Below are 13347 nucleotides of genomic sequence, written 5' to 3'. Positions count from 1 at the left end.
AGGTGTGAATGCTATTTGTGTGAGCTTGCCATATCACACTGTGATGCTGTGGCTCAGAATCACCAAACATCTGCCTCATGAGAAGCTGATAATTGCTTTCATCCCAGAGCTTGGTGGGTAACACACATTACCACTGTCAACCTTGACTCCTCTCTCACCTTGCAGTGATACCTTTCATAAACAGTGAAATATCTCTGCAAGACTAAGTTTAACCATTAAAACACTACCAGTAATCCAGCTTAAGATCTTGAATGAAGAAGTGCCAGAACAGGAAAATGGAATGTTGCTTGGTAGTTCCTACCTCCTTAGGACTTGTGTATACTTCTCTAGAGGAGTTTTCACTAGGACCTGTTTCTCTCAATCAGAAAACAGAGCATCTAAAATGGTCTTACTTTCTCCCACAATACCAAAAATTGTATGTTATGGTTAGTCCTTACAGATATTTTCATTAGACTCCTGCTACTCAGTAAGAAAGATACTTGTTTGCCTCTTAAATTTTGCATTCACTGTATGGCCACAGATTTTTCTTCAAAACTACTACTGAATTTTCTTTTTCAGCTTTCTATTTTTTTTTTCAGTTTTACACACAGAATTCTGGCAGACTAAAAAGAAAAAAGGTAGAATTTTGCAAGATGTTTGTATCGAGACATCTACAGCCTTGACTTCCCTCCACCTTTGGCTTTTTACAAAAAGGATCTAAATTTCAGCGTAAAACTCCAGTCAATACCAAGTACAGTTTGAATTGGCCCATGCTTTTTGTTGATCACTTGTAATTCAAGGAATAACACAGCTGGTGACTCCCTCTAAAGTCTTAAAGTGGCTTGTTCAGCATCATTAAAAAATTAATTGGCAGAAGAAAGACAAGCTTCACTTCCTAACAGTGGTGTTCAGTGGTGTTAGCCATAACTGGTTTTTTTCACATTTTGACTAGAGTAAGAGATGAAGTAAGAATCTTGTCCCTCACCAGGTTCATTGACTGCACTGACCTGGGCACAGCATCCAATCTGTGCTCTGAGTAGTTCAGTAGTTTTATGGCATAAATAGGAGCTTTGTGGTGTACATGACAAAGGGACCAAAATAAGGCTATGTGTGACTAGTTTGGTTCTTGTTATCTAAATCTTGACTGACACACAGGACTATTAAAATATGACTTTACCTTTCCACATTTAAAGCAAACAATACTTAAAGCATAACTTCTAGCTTATTTTCAAAGGATTTTAGATTATTAGATTTATGCACAGATGTCTAGCATTTAAATTGTCAAGTGGTTGCCAAAGAAGGGCTATTGACCTCTCTCTGTATTAGTTGTTAGAAAGGAATTAGACACAAACTTCATTTAAGAGTTTCACAGACAGCTGCTGACAAGAGAAGAGATTGAGATCCAATATTAGGCCTAATTTCCAGGATGTGTACTTCAAGAATAAGCTCCTCTGGCCCTGTGAAACTAGCCTCTTGGCCATGCCTTTATACCCCTGCTCCTTCCACGATTCAATCTCTGTCTTCCATCTGCCATTCTAAGCCCACAGCAGCTGCAGAGAAATCATTGCTTGTTATTTGTGCTCGGGTCAGAAGCAGGTGTCAGTGCTGCTAGCCTGGGTAGCTTTTCTGGCACAGAAGGCATGAAGGGGGTGTGGGATAGAGGTTACACTTTGCTCAGTGATTGGAAACCAATCCAAGTGACTGTTCTGGAAACATGGGCTTCATAATTCTGTTTTACTTATGTACCAGAGGTGAAAAACAGTATATCCACTCTAATTGTAGGGTCTGATATGATGAACAAGGATGGCACAGTAAAGCTTTGAAAATTAAATTTCTACATGTCATGTATAGAGTCTGTTGCTATTTCTTAGTCAGCTTTGAAGTACCTGGTCTTAAAATCCTCTCGCTTCCACTTTCCCAGTATGGTGCCATCGGACTGTAGGATTTAAAATCTCTTCCTTTAGCTTGAGCAACTGCCATGGTTTTGGTAAATAATTGTTTTTTTAAAAATCTCATGTTTCATAAAAAATAATTTAATTTCACTTATATACTGCCATTTTTAACATCCAAAGTGTTGTAACTGCTAAATCAGTTAATCAATTTTTTTTCCAAATTGCATTTCTATTACAGGATTTATTGTATCCTAGAATAAGGACATGCTGTGCATGAGAAAACATCTGTCCAATATTCATTAGTTGCTTGAAAACAGGAAATTCTGACAGAGGTATGGCTTACTCAACTTTTTCAGCTTTGGCTGTCTCAAGGAAAGTACTACAGCTCTTATGGCATCACTCAGTGTAGAAACAGTAGCCTGTTACCCATTCATAGCCAGTAATGATCCTCTAAGATCACTAACCTTGCTTCTCAGCACACGTGCTGACTTGGCCACTTGGCCACTGCCCAGTATGTTGATAGGAGCACCACTGTTTAAACTGGGGGGAGGGGAAATTTGTTTGTCAAATGCCTGTGTTTGACATAGCCTTTAGTTTAGTGGCCATTGAGTTCAAGGAGCCTCCTGCATGTTGAAAAAGTCAAAAATGGGTAAATAAAACCATTTGCTACACGGCTGTCTTCTACTAATAAATTCCTAGATACTGGATTCACTGCTGGCAGGTCAGTGTGCATCTTGCTTGCAGACCTGTAGTTGGCCCCCTTTTCTGTGTGGTAGGTGACTTTCTATGTACTTTGCAGATCATAATGTAAAAATTTAACTGGCAGATTCTGAGAAAGTGTGAGTGTTTTCAGGAGAGATATATATCAAAGTTCTTGGGTGTTTTTTAATTCTTCCAAACAGGATTTGGAGATACCTGTCAGTTACCTTTTTTCTAAAGACAGATAGCAGTTACGCAGTGTGGTTGTTAAAAAGGCAATGGCTCATTAACTAAGTTTTCATCACTTTTCTATAGAATTATAAGACATGGGTTACCTCTAGCAGGTGTTCAGGATACACATTCAAAAATCGATCTCCTGCAATGGGTAACAGCTGGTACAGCTGCCTTATATCACTCTTGTGGTAAGCCTGACAGAAATCAAACTCAGGAATTGAAGAAGAGGGATTTTGCTACAAGGCACAAGTGCATGCAGTTCATTTAATTATTTCAGGAAGCCATGTATACTTTGCTCATTTCAGACCAAAATGCATAATGGTTATATCTTTCATATGCTTTTTGTGCAATTAATTGAAGATGTTCTTGGCTTGCCCGGGTATCTGGTAGGAATTGTATGGTTGATCTTTGCTGAGGCAATTCTTTTCCTTCCAATAAATCTTAAAGAATGATATGAGATGGTTTTTTAGTGAGCCCTTTGTTATAGGAAACTCTACAGGATGGTGTTCTGTGCAGCTCTTTTATTTGTTATGTATGCAAGAACATTTGAGACTATAAGTGGACTTACTAATGTGCAGGTGGCACCCAGCTGTCTTTCTCTCCTATCACACTGGAAGGTTTAAGCTCTTCATTCTTGTAGAACCAGACTGCTGGGGAGGCTAAAAGGTAGGTTGGACCAACCTCAATTGAGATGAAGTGTAATTTGTGTGGATGGGGGGATGTTCCTGATGATGATTGTTGACAGAGAAAATGCTGTCTGTTCTAAAGAAGTATAACCCCATTTTTATTTTCATCTGGCAAAGCCAGTATGTTATTCACAACTTCCTTGCCCAGGACATTGAAAGAAGTTTAGAACACTGATACCTCAAACCACCATCTGTGATAGGCTGTGATCTCATGGCAGGTTTTTCATTCTGTTCTAAAGTCTTGCAGAAGAGAGCATCCAGGGAAACCTAAATGAAAAGTAAACCCATCATCTAAATGAAAATTAAAATATTTTGAATGCATAAGACCTTAGTAAGCTCTGTCCATATTGCATTGAGGAAGGCTGAAAACTGCTGGAAGCATGAATAATCATCGTTAAATATGACTCAGTTCTCAAACTCACTCTTATTTGGGCTATGTAGTCAAATTTGAACAAATAAAACTCGGACTTAACCTCTACTGTAGTCTGTGAAGATTTAGTAATTCAGAAAAGCTAGTGTGCCCATATGCTTTTATTGGTGCAAGCACATATAGAGGCATAAGCAATGTGTTTATATATATTAAAAATCAAGAACGGAATTGCTAGAGTTCAAGGGAAAGCATGACAGGACAAGAAGCCCTTTTCCTGCCTGGCATGTTCCTCTATTGCAAATAATCAGCTGATGATATGTGCAACAAAGAAAGAATCACTGCATGAAAAACTGCAGCCTCCCCCAGTTATTGCTTTCCTCACACTCCTGCCAGAACAAGGGAATAGAAAGCTTTCAATTTGATGTTGATGTTATTTCCTTGAATGGTTTTGTTAAAGTGCTGAACGTACAGCTTGTTTGCTAGCAACCTTTGGATTTACGAGTTGCCAGTCCTGGAGACGTTACTGTTTGTCATGCATTTTGCTCCTGATTTCCCTTCTTTATCCTCCTGCCTTCAAACCTTTTTAAAGTCTTTGCACTGCTGATACTCACTCTGGTGCTAACTGGTAGTAATAGAGGGCTGTGCAGCTGTGCCACTGTAGCTTCCCTGGATAATGCTGACCGCAGACTTAGCAGCATGTGCCAGCTCAGCACATCTTGATAACTCATAATCCCTACCATAGGTTTTTATAGTTTGTCTGGCCTACTGTAAATCTCTAACTCACTGTCATCAACAGAGCTCTTGACCTGATTCATAGGCACCAGGAATTAAGCTCCTGTCACACTCTGTTAGAAGATAACACTATTTATGCTGTGATATTATACAAACAGAAATAGATGCTCTTGAATGTATTGAAATGATTTGATATATTGAACAGCATCAGAGGTCATGTGATTATTTTTAATCTTGTTAATTAAGCAAAGAAACTAAAAAGAAGGAGGAAAAAAACGAATCTAAAACAGTAACAAAAACTAAACCTGTGTACTAGCCAGCACGTTGAAGTACAGGCTGGTTATCTGATCTTTTCTCCTAACACATCTGAAATTTGGGATAATCTTATGTGTAATAAGAAAAATATGTACATTAAGAAAAAGAAATAGTTCTGTGGAGGTTTTTTCCCCCTCTGTCTCACTGTGAATATGTAAGGTAGTCTTCAGTCCTATCGCAGTTTACATTGGTTCTCAGCTGTAGAAAGATTCTGTCCCTCTAAGGAAAAAGGACCTCAATAAAAGAAATAAATTCAGTCAAATCACTTTTGACATTTTGATGCAGCAGAAATTACATAGGTTGTGCTGTAAAAAGGAGCCCGGTCCAATTCTGTCTAGTTCTTCATTAAAGATCAATTTGTCTAATAATGAGAACCCTGGACAGGGTAACAAAATATCAGAATTTGAGTCCCTTGCAGGAATAACCAATCCATTGGGACAGAGGGGAACAAACATCTAGAGAGTTTGTAGCCTATTGTACCCACAGTCCTAAACCATTTTAGCCATAGCACATACAACTGTTAGATTGATAGATGCTGATTTCTTCAAGAGAAAAATCCTGTGGACTACTTGTTAGCTCGATGCATGTCAGCTGGCTAAGTGCTAAAGCTCTGTCACTACTTTAGCAACATCATTGCATGTCTTTGTTGTAGAAACAAATTAATGAAAATTATATAGATTAAAGCAGGATAATCAGATCTAGTTCTCTTCTGTATTAGAGAAGGTATCCACCAATTGTATTTTCCAAATTCCAGTGTGTTTTCCTGTGCTTTATAATTTGATATTTCAGTGCACTGTCACTTGAAATTAATTGCAACTAATTAAAATTGATCCACTTAGGACAATTGGACAATAGTGCCCTGGAGATTGCTTCATTCCCAGAGGTTTCAGTGACTTTCTGCTGTACTGGTTCAAGTCTTCAGAAGGGTGCTATACATCATAATGTCATTTTACATTGTTATTTCTCTGAAAGCAACAATTTAAAAGAGTCTCCAGTGAACCTTGAGCAGCTTTGCACTAAAAAGAAAAATGTTACTGTTCAAGATCTGTAAAATATAAAATATAGATTCAAAGAAATCACTTGACATGAATAGTAGTATTAAATGTGTGCCATTATTTGCATGTAATATATAATGTTGTAGTAAAAGGCTAACAAAGCATTTAGGCTGCTCCAGGGCTCATTGATTTTTCTGCACCTTTGTTCAAACTAGGTCAAAACCAATGCTGGTCTTATTTTATCCCACATATTTTTCTCATGTTTGAGACTTCTGTCCTAAAGTGATATAACACAGTTTAACCCCACAATATATTGTGGCCTACAACACCTATTTAAAGCAATACTTTTGTTTTGGTTTAGATTACCCTAACCAAGCAGCTGGCTAATGTGACTTAAACTTCAGAATGTACAGAGGCCCCATTTTTTGGTAACTTGGGTGAACTGAGGGCTTAATGGAATAAGGCTTGCTTTCATGTTAGGGTGAAGGCCAGTCATTTAAAGAAGTATGAAAATGAACTTTGTAACCAATGCAAACATGTTAACACAGTTAAACATTTGATATTCTGCCTCACCATTATAAACAGGAACATAGAGCCTACTAAAATTAGATTTTGTCCCAAGTCCCAGGGCAACAAATCTTCCTGCCTGTGCGACCCATACTTAGAAAACTTTATTCTGTGAAGAAACAGAGATGCAAAATTTGGATAAGAATGGTTCTCAAAGAGGAAAAACATAAGCTAGGGGCTATTTTTAGACAATGATGAGGCTTTCAAACAAACCGTATATCGTCATGACATTTCACGTAATTTCTCCACTGTGAAACGAGTTCTATCATAGAAACCAGCCCATTTGTTATAGTGTGTGATCCTTGCTCCCACTACAGCACATCTGGAACATCATCTCCTCTCAACATATTTTGTTTTTCTTAATTCATTTGATTTCTGAACAGGACCATCAGTCAGTCTTTGAATAGGTTTGATTCAACACTATGTTATTTCATTTCTACACAGTCATAATAGCACAAAAATCAATGAGTTGTACTGACATACAAATGGAGTAATGTATTGGCAGATCAGACCTATTGAATCTATTTTGCTCACAAGACCATTGAAATTGGTTTTCAAAGAAAACTTCAGCAGTGAGATAAGCAGTAGTTTAGTTTCATGCATAAAATCCATCCTGTGTTCTAATACTTGTGCTCATAATAATGAGAAAATCAGTGGATTCTTCACTTTCTTATCAAGAAACTTTTGAAAAATGTTGAACAATGTGTGTATTTCTTTGTACAACTGTAATCTCTATCTCTTCTACAGACTGGGAACTGATGACCTATATTAATGGACAAACTACAGAATAGAAAAAACAGAGACAAAATGCTGGTTCCACTACGTTCAGCTGAGTTTTATGTCCAACTTTGCTGGAATTAGGAATTTATTCTAGGAATCTCCTTTCTTTATTTATTCCAATTTAGCCACACTAACCAGCCTACAAAAGTACACGCTGCCCTGTAAGCATGGCATTATCTTCTTCATTATGCTAACACAAACCTGTCAGCATTTCTCTGGTACTATCCCGATATCCTCTTGCTAGATACAAAGTAAGATTAAGCAGACTTGCAGTGTGTTCTGTGTTCTGTGCATGCTGAAATTCAGGCTTTGGCAGGCATCAAGAGAGAGGGCTCCAGAGAGAGTCAGTAGGAATGTTTTGTCCATCAAGATGTTTGAATTGGACAATAAAAGCACTCCAGGCAGTTGTAAGTTATAACCACTAGAAGATACCAAAAAAAAACCCTGCAGTCTCAGAGATAACTGAATCCAAGACAATGCACTTTGGTTGGAAGATAACTCATGTCACTGCTGCTGCAGTTGGTTTTTAAAAAGTAATTTTTCTCTATTCAAGGCAGGGAAGAAAATCACTGAAACACAAGAATGACTGGGTGAAACTCAAAGAAGGCTCACATGCATTAGCCTTTATTTTCTTGGTAGACAGATAATTTTTTCTCAGAGTGCTGGTAACTGATCACAGAGTTAAAGGGCGAATGAGTGCTCTCTGCTCTTCTCTCTCCCCCTGTCCTCCTTGTCCACTACTCCCCTCCCCCCTTCTTCTCCCCCCCTGTAAATTTTGAACCTGATTCAGGATGTGGTCTGACGTTCACTGCAGAAATTCCTTTACTAGCTTAAGACAAAACTCCTGCTGGCTTAACCTCTTCCCTTGCCAAAGGTTATTGGCCCAGAGCACTGCCAAGTTAAGTGGATTACTTCATGAAATCTTCTATGGAAGGTTGAACTGCCTTGGCAGACTTTGCCATGAAGTGGGTGAGAATCTTTCATCTGCCCCACTCTGCTTGCTTTGCATGATGCTGTGGAGAGCAGCACAAAAGTAGCAGTCCATCTTCAGTAGATGCATTCAAGGAAAATGTATCAATTTCTAAGTGTAGTTTGTGCTAGATCTTCCTTACTGAGGTCTCTTTGTGACACTTTTTTCCATATCCATTCTGAAAGAACAGATCAGGATCTCCTTGGTTTTAACCCACTCTGGCTGGCTGTTTCTGATGGAAGAGGCAGCGGGGTGAAAAACTGACAGATTAAATCTCTCAGATTCATCTCCCATTTACAGAACTTAAGGGGTGTTTAGTTGACTAAAGATAGTATGGCTTGATCTGTATTAAAGAACTGTCTTATATTTCAGAACTGCTAAGACAGTCACTAAAATTACTTTACAAAATTACAAATACTATATATTCCAGTGTAAAGACAGACACACAGGGAGAGTCGATAGTTAACACGTGAGACATTCTGGAACTTTTATTAATAAAAATAATAGCAAAATGGCATCACAAAGTCCTGTTCTTTTCTCAGTGTAAACTTTCTGGGTTTGTACGCTGGCAAACCAGTAAACAGAAATCTGGTTTTTGCAAACATTTTAAGGGCTCTATTCCGTGGTCTACAACACCTGGTGTATCTCAGCTCTTGGCATAATTTAAACAAACAGACCATGTAACACATCTCTCTCTCAGTCAAATAAAGCAGACTTGGTGTGCTGCCAATTCTGCTCTCATTTATTTGCTAACCCTCGGTTTTATTTATTCCCTGAATCATCAAACACATTGCAGAGAGTGACAGGAGCAGACAATATTACATCTAATAGCTATATAATAATGTAAATAAAATCTGGTAAATCAGGTACATTATTTGCCTGGTTTTAACTGCCCCACTTAATTTTGTGGACTTGAACAAAAAGTATAGTAAATGAAAAAGCTTTTTGCACTGAGCAAAGCTAGAAAGAATATACCTATTGGATACTGATGCCTGTTATTTAGATTAAGTGAAAAATACCTTTAATAAAAAAATACACCTGGATGTAATACAAAATTTCCTGCAAAATTTGCCCATTATCATCTATGGACTAATCTCTTCTGACTTTTGTGACTCGAGGATCAGCCCAGTACTGCTTAGCTGTGGGATACAATCCTGTAAACAGTAACGGATGTGAGGATCTGTGAAATGCTGGAATGCTTTCCAGTGTTGAGTAAGAGTTACTGAGATGATTTCTGTGACTAGAGGGAGAGAACAATCAAGGAGGAAAGCAGGGATGGAAACAATGTTTTGAAGTTAAGAAGTGTGAGGGAGATCACTCTCAGTTCCCACAGGGGCAAAGGGTTCATGGTCAACAGAGCATTGTGTGGATTAGATCTGAAGAACAAATGTGTAGGTGACAAAGACTTGTGTTTCTTTGAGCTTCTGTTTTAATGAGATTTGTCTAGCAAAAATCTAGCTCAACTTTACATCAGATTGATTTCCTCTAGAGGGTTGATTAAAACCACCACCAGGTGAAGGATGGGAGCTGGCAGATAGTCACATGTTACTTCTAAAGATAACTATTGAAAAGAGGAGTTAAAATTTTTGCATCTGTAGTATGCTGTTGAAATACATTTCTGAAAACTGATTCCAAGAAAGGTCTTCAAGAGCAGCATGCTTATAATGAATGGAAATTAATGGCCTGAAAATGTCTGTGTACAGTTTCTGACTATAAAGTTCAGCAAACACTCACTTTCTTCTGTTTATTAGTTGGCCATTCCTACTAGGTTAACATGAAAAGAGAAGACTCCGCAGTACTTTGGGTTGTGCCTTGACCACGTAATTGGAAAAGTAAATGGTTTCCCTATGATCCAAGTTGGAATCTGTGCCAAAATGACCGAGCTCCATTCAAAAACCGCTTTTCATGAGTCATTTTGTGGCAATGCTTGTTAAGAAATGGCAAAATACCAGTAGTAAAATGATCAGCACACCTCAGGCTGCTAATAATAACAAAATAAGCTTTCCCTACAGTGAAACTGGCTCCTCTCTAGAGTCTTCACACTTACATGAGCTTCCTATGCTAGAGTAAGTCAGAATCAGGCCATGATTCTTTTTTTTTTTTTTCTTTAAAAAAATGTATTTTAAGATCCCAGTGTATCTGCTGCCCTAAAACGTAAAGAAGTGCTTACATTTTCAGTTTGTTAAGGAGTTCCAATGTCCTTTAGCATGTGTCTCTTAGAGCAAGAATGTCTGCAATATTTTGCATTTGAAGAATGAATGGCAAGGCATAGTTACAGAGGCTGGAATTCAAGAATCATTGGCCTCACTACTAAAAGCCATGAATCACTGGCTTGACTGTTCCAGGTCCAGCTCTGGACACCCCTCTGTCTTCTAAACCCATCACAATATATTAATTTGTACTGTAACTACTCATGCATTGTGCAATACATTCTTTATTACTCTGTTCTACTCATGAATTGTGCTCAAAAGACAGAGATTTTTTTCCCTGCTTTTCTAAAAAATCAGCAGAGGTCTGTGAATCCCGTCAGATTTGAATCTAGCACATGCTAGAGAAAGCAAGTATTTCTCAGCTTTAGTGTAACAGTTTGTTCTCCAGAATTTTAATAGTCATACTGAGGAGGAGAGTATACCCCTTTTTTTCTGAGGATTTCATTCCTTCCTCTGTTATGTGGGCTGGGCACAGAACATGGCCCGAAGTATTCTTCATGTGATTTATTCTACATTGACAACCACTTAAGTGGAGGCAAAGTTAGACCCAAAAGGCACAAAGTGATGAAAGCTGGAACTGAAAAATAGCATGACAGTCAAAATTGCTGAGTTTCACACAGCCCCTGCTCTAACAGTGTTAGAAAACTCTTGGTCGAAAAGAATCCCTAAGAGCCCTCTGGAAACCCAATCCCATGACTCATATGATCTCCTTGCAGGCTTTTTTCTTTCCCTCTACAAAATGACATTGACTAAAGCCTGGTGACTATGCTACTTGCTGCAATTTGACAGCTTTTAGTCAAAATGTTTTCTATTTACAACAGAACTTATTTAACCAAAGTTGAACACGCTGGCATCTGCAAGTCAGACTGAGCTGGTTTTGGTTGGGTTGCAGGCTAGATCTTTCCACAGAGGGGGAATGCCTCCATGGCAGGGGATGGGAAGGGATATGGAGGAGATGCCCACCTCAGGAACTTTGTGATGAATTAACTCTGGTGACTCAGGCATTGTTTCCCAGGGACTCCCAAGAGCTGAGATGGCACTTCATGAATCAACACTTTTGTGTTTGCCTATTCACTAGATTGTTTGAAAGACTGACAAGCCAAAGCCACTGCATTACCTGCTGCAGGTGAAGCCAGGAGGAAGTAATTCTGGTCACTATTTATATTGTGGCTGTTCAAAAGTAAACAGCAGCAGAGGACTACTCTTTCCTTCCCAGCAGTCACTCTGTGTTGATTCACAAAGGCCAGAAGCTATCTGATCTTCCCACTGGGATTCAGTTGAGAATGCAGACTTGAATATTCAAGTTCCCTCTGAGTATTACATAAAACTGAAAATTAACTGAGCTGCTAAAGAAGTATGCATCACACAAATAAATATTATTTTTTTATTATAAAGGTGTTGTTTTGATGACTGCTTTTTAGAATGTACATATAGGTTCAAAAGTTTTTTTAAGATAGATATGGCTAATCCATTGAAGCAAATCAGTCTTTTCAAGTTTGTGTGTTCAAGACCCTTTTAAAATCCAAACAGTACAAAAAAGTGTTTCCAGGGTTTTCCAACTCCACTGTCAACAGCTAAGAAATGGATCAACATGCTTTCTTTTTGTGTCTGTATGAAGATGCAATAATAAACTGGTTTTTTTCTCTGGCATAAGAAATGGCATTCAGAAGAAAGTTAAAAAAGGAGGAGAACAAAGGAGCACAGGTAGGCGTTTTCCTTTTCTAAAACAACAAAAAAAAATCAAAATTAACTAACCTTATGTCAAAAGTTGTAGTACAAAAATCTGAGTTTTGTTCTACCTTCTTGTCTCTACTGAGCCTTAAACTAACTGTAAGTATCCCTATGCTTTCATGATTTATCTCTGACAATGTTGTAGGAGGCAGAAGACTTTGAAAGGAGACTTTAAAGTCAAGAGTGCAATAATACATTTTTTGTAGTTTTATGTCTTTTTATAATACTGCTTTAACAAAGCATGTCTTTTCTTTACTCTTCAGTCTGGATTTCTCTCTTTCAACATGAGAAAATTAAAACTGATAGATTGTAGATTGTATGCTGAAGTCTATGCTTCTGTCACTGTTCAGTTTGTGGATGAGAAATAAAAGGGGTTAACTTTTCTTGCTGATGAGCTACATGTATTTTGTCTGTTTATATACAGTGAGTATAAAAAAGTGTTTTCTCATTTTCTTAGATTAAAGTTTGCAGATCTGGTACCACTCCTCTTCCTACCATTCATAATGACCTTTGTCTCCCTAAATTAGAAACTGTACAGTCAGCTGGGACGAAAATGGAGGTGTCACCTACAAAGTTAGGGTTTTCATCTCTCTGACCCAAACAGTGGCAATGTGGATGACTCATCAGGAAAAGCTGGTTTGAAGGAAATACGTGCATCATAAAGCAGGCATCAGTCTGTCACTGCATAGGTGCAAAAACATACTATAAAATATACATGCCAAATGCTGAAAGGAAAAGCAGCTGTCAGTTCTTTGCTGTCTTCATAAAGTCTCTCTCTTGCCTTGGTAACTTTCTTGAACTAATGCTGCCACCCCAGTAATTACGTATTTGAGGCATATTCCACTGAGGGGGGTGGAGGCTGTCACTGTATTAATGAAGTTCCAAATTGAGCTCTGTGTGTCTAGCTTATGCTAATTCACGTGGCTTCTGAGTGCTTTTTTTGTTGTTTTATAATAATATAAATCTTTCATATATTCTAACTAATGCTTCAACCTGGATTTCTTACGCTGACTTTTCAAAGTATTCTGCATTTCAACTTGTTTTTTGCTAGTTAATGAGGAAGCAATGATTTTTGGTTTACTGCTTACTACAAACCTGAGACAAATTCAAATACTGGAGAGAAATTTGGGACCTAACTGTCCAGCACTGCATATTCCACCAACATTTTCACCAGTGCATCATGGTAG

Source organism: Motacilla alba, chromosome 6 (assembly GCF_015832195.1).
Source record: "Motacilla alba alba isolate MOTALB_02 chromosome 6, Motacilla_alba_V1.0_pri, whole genome shotgun sequence".
NCBI lineage: Eukaryota > Metazoa > Chordata > Aves > Passeriformes > Motacillidae > Motacilla > Motacilla alba.
Note: the sequence above shows the minus strand (reverse complement) of the source record.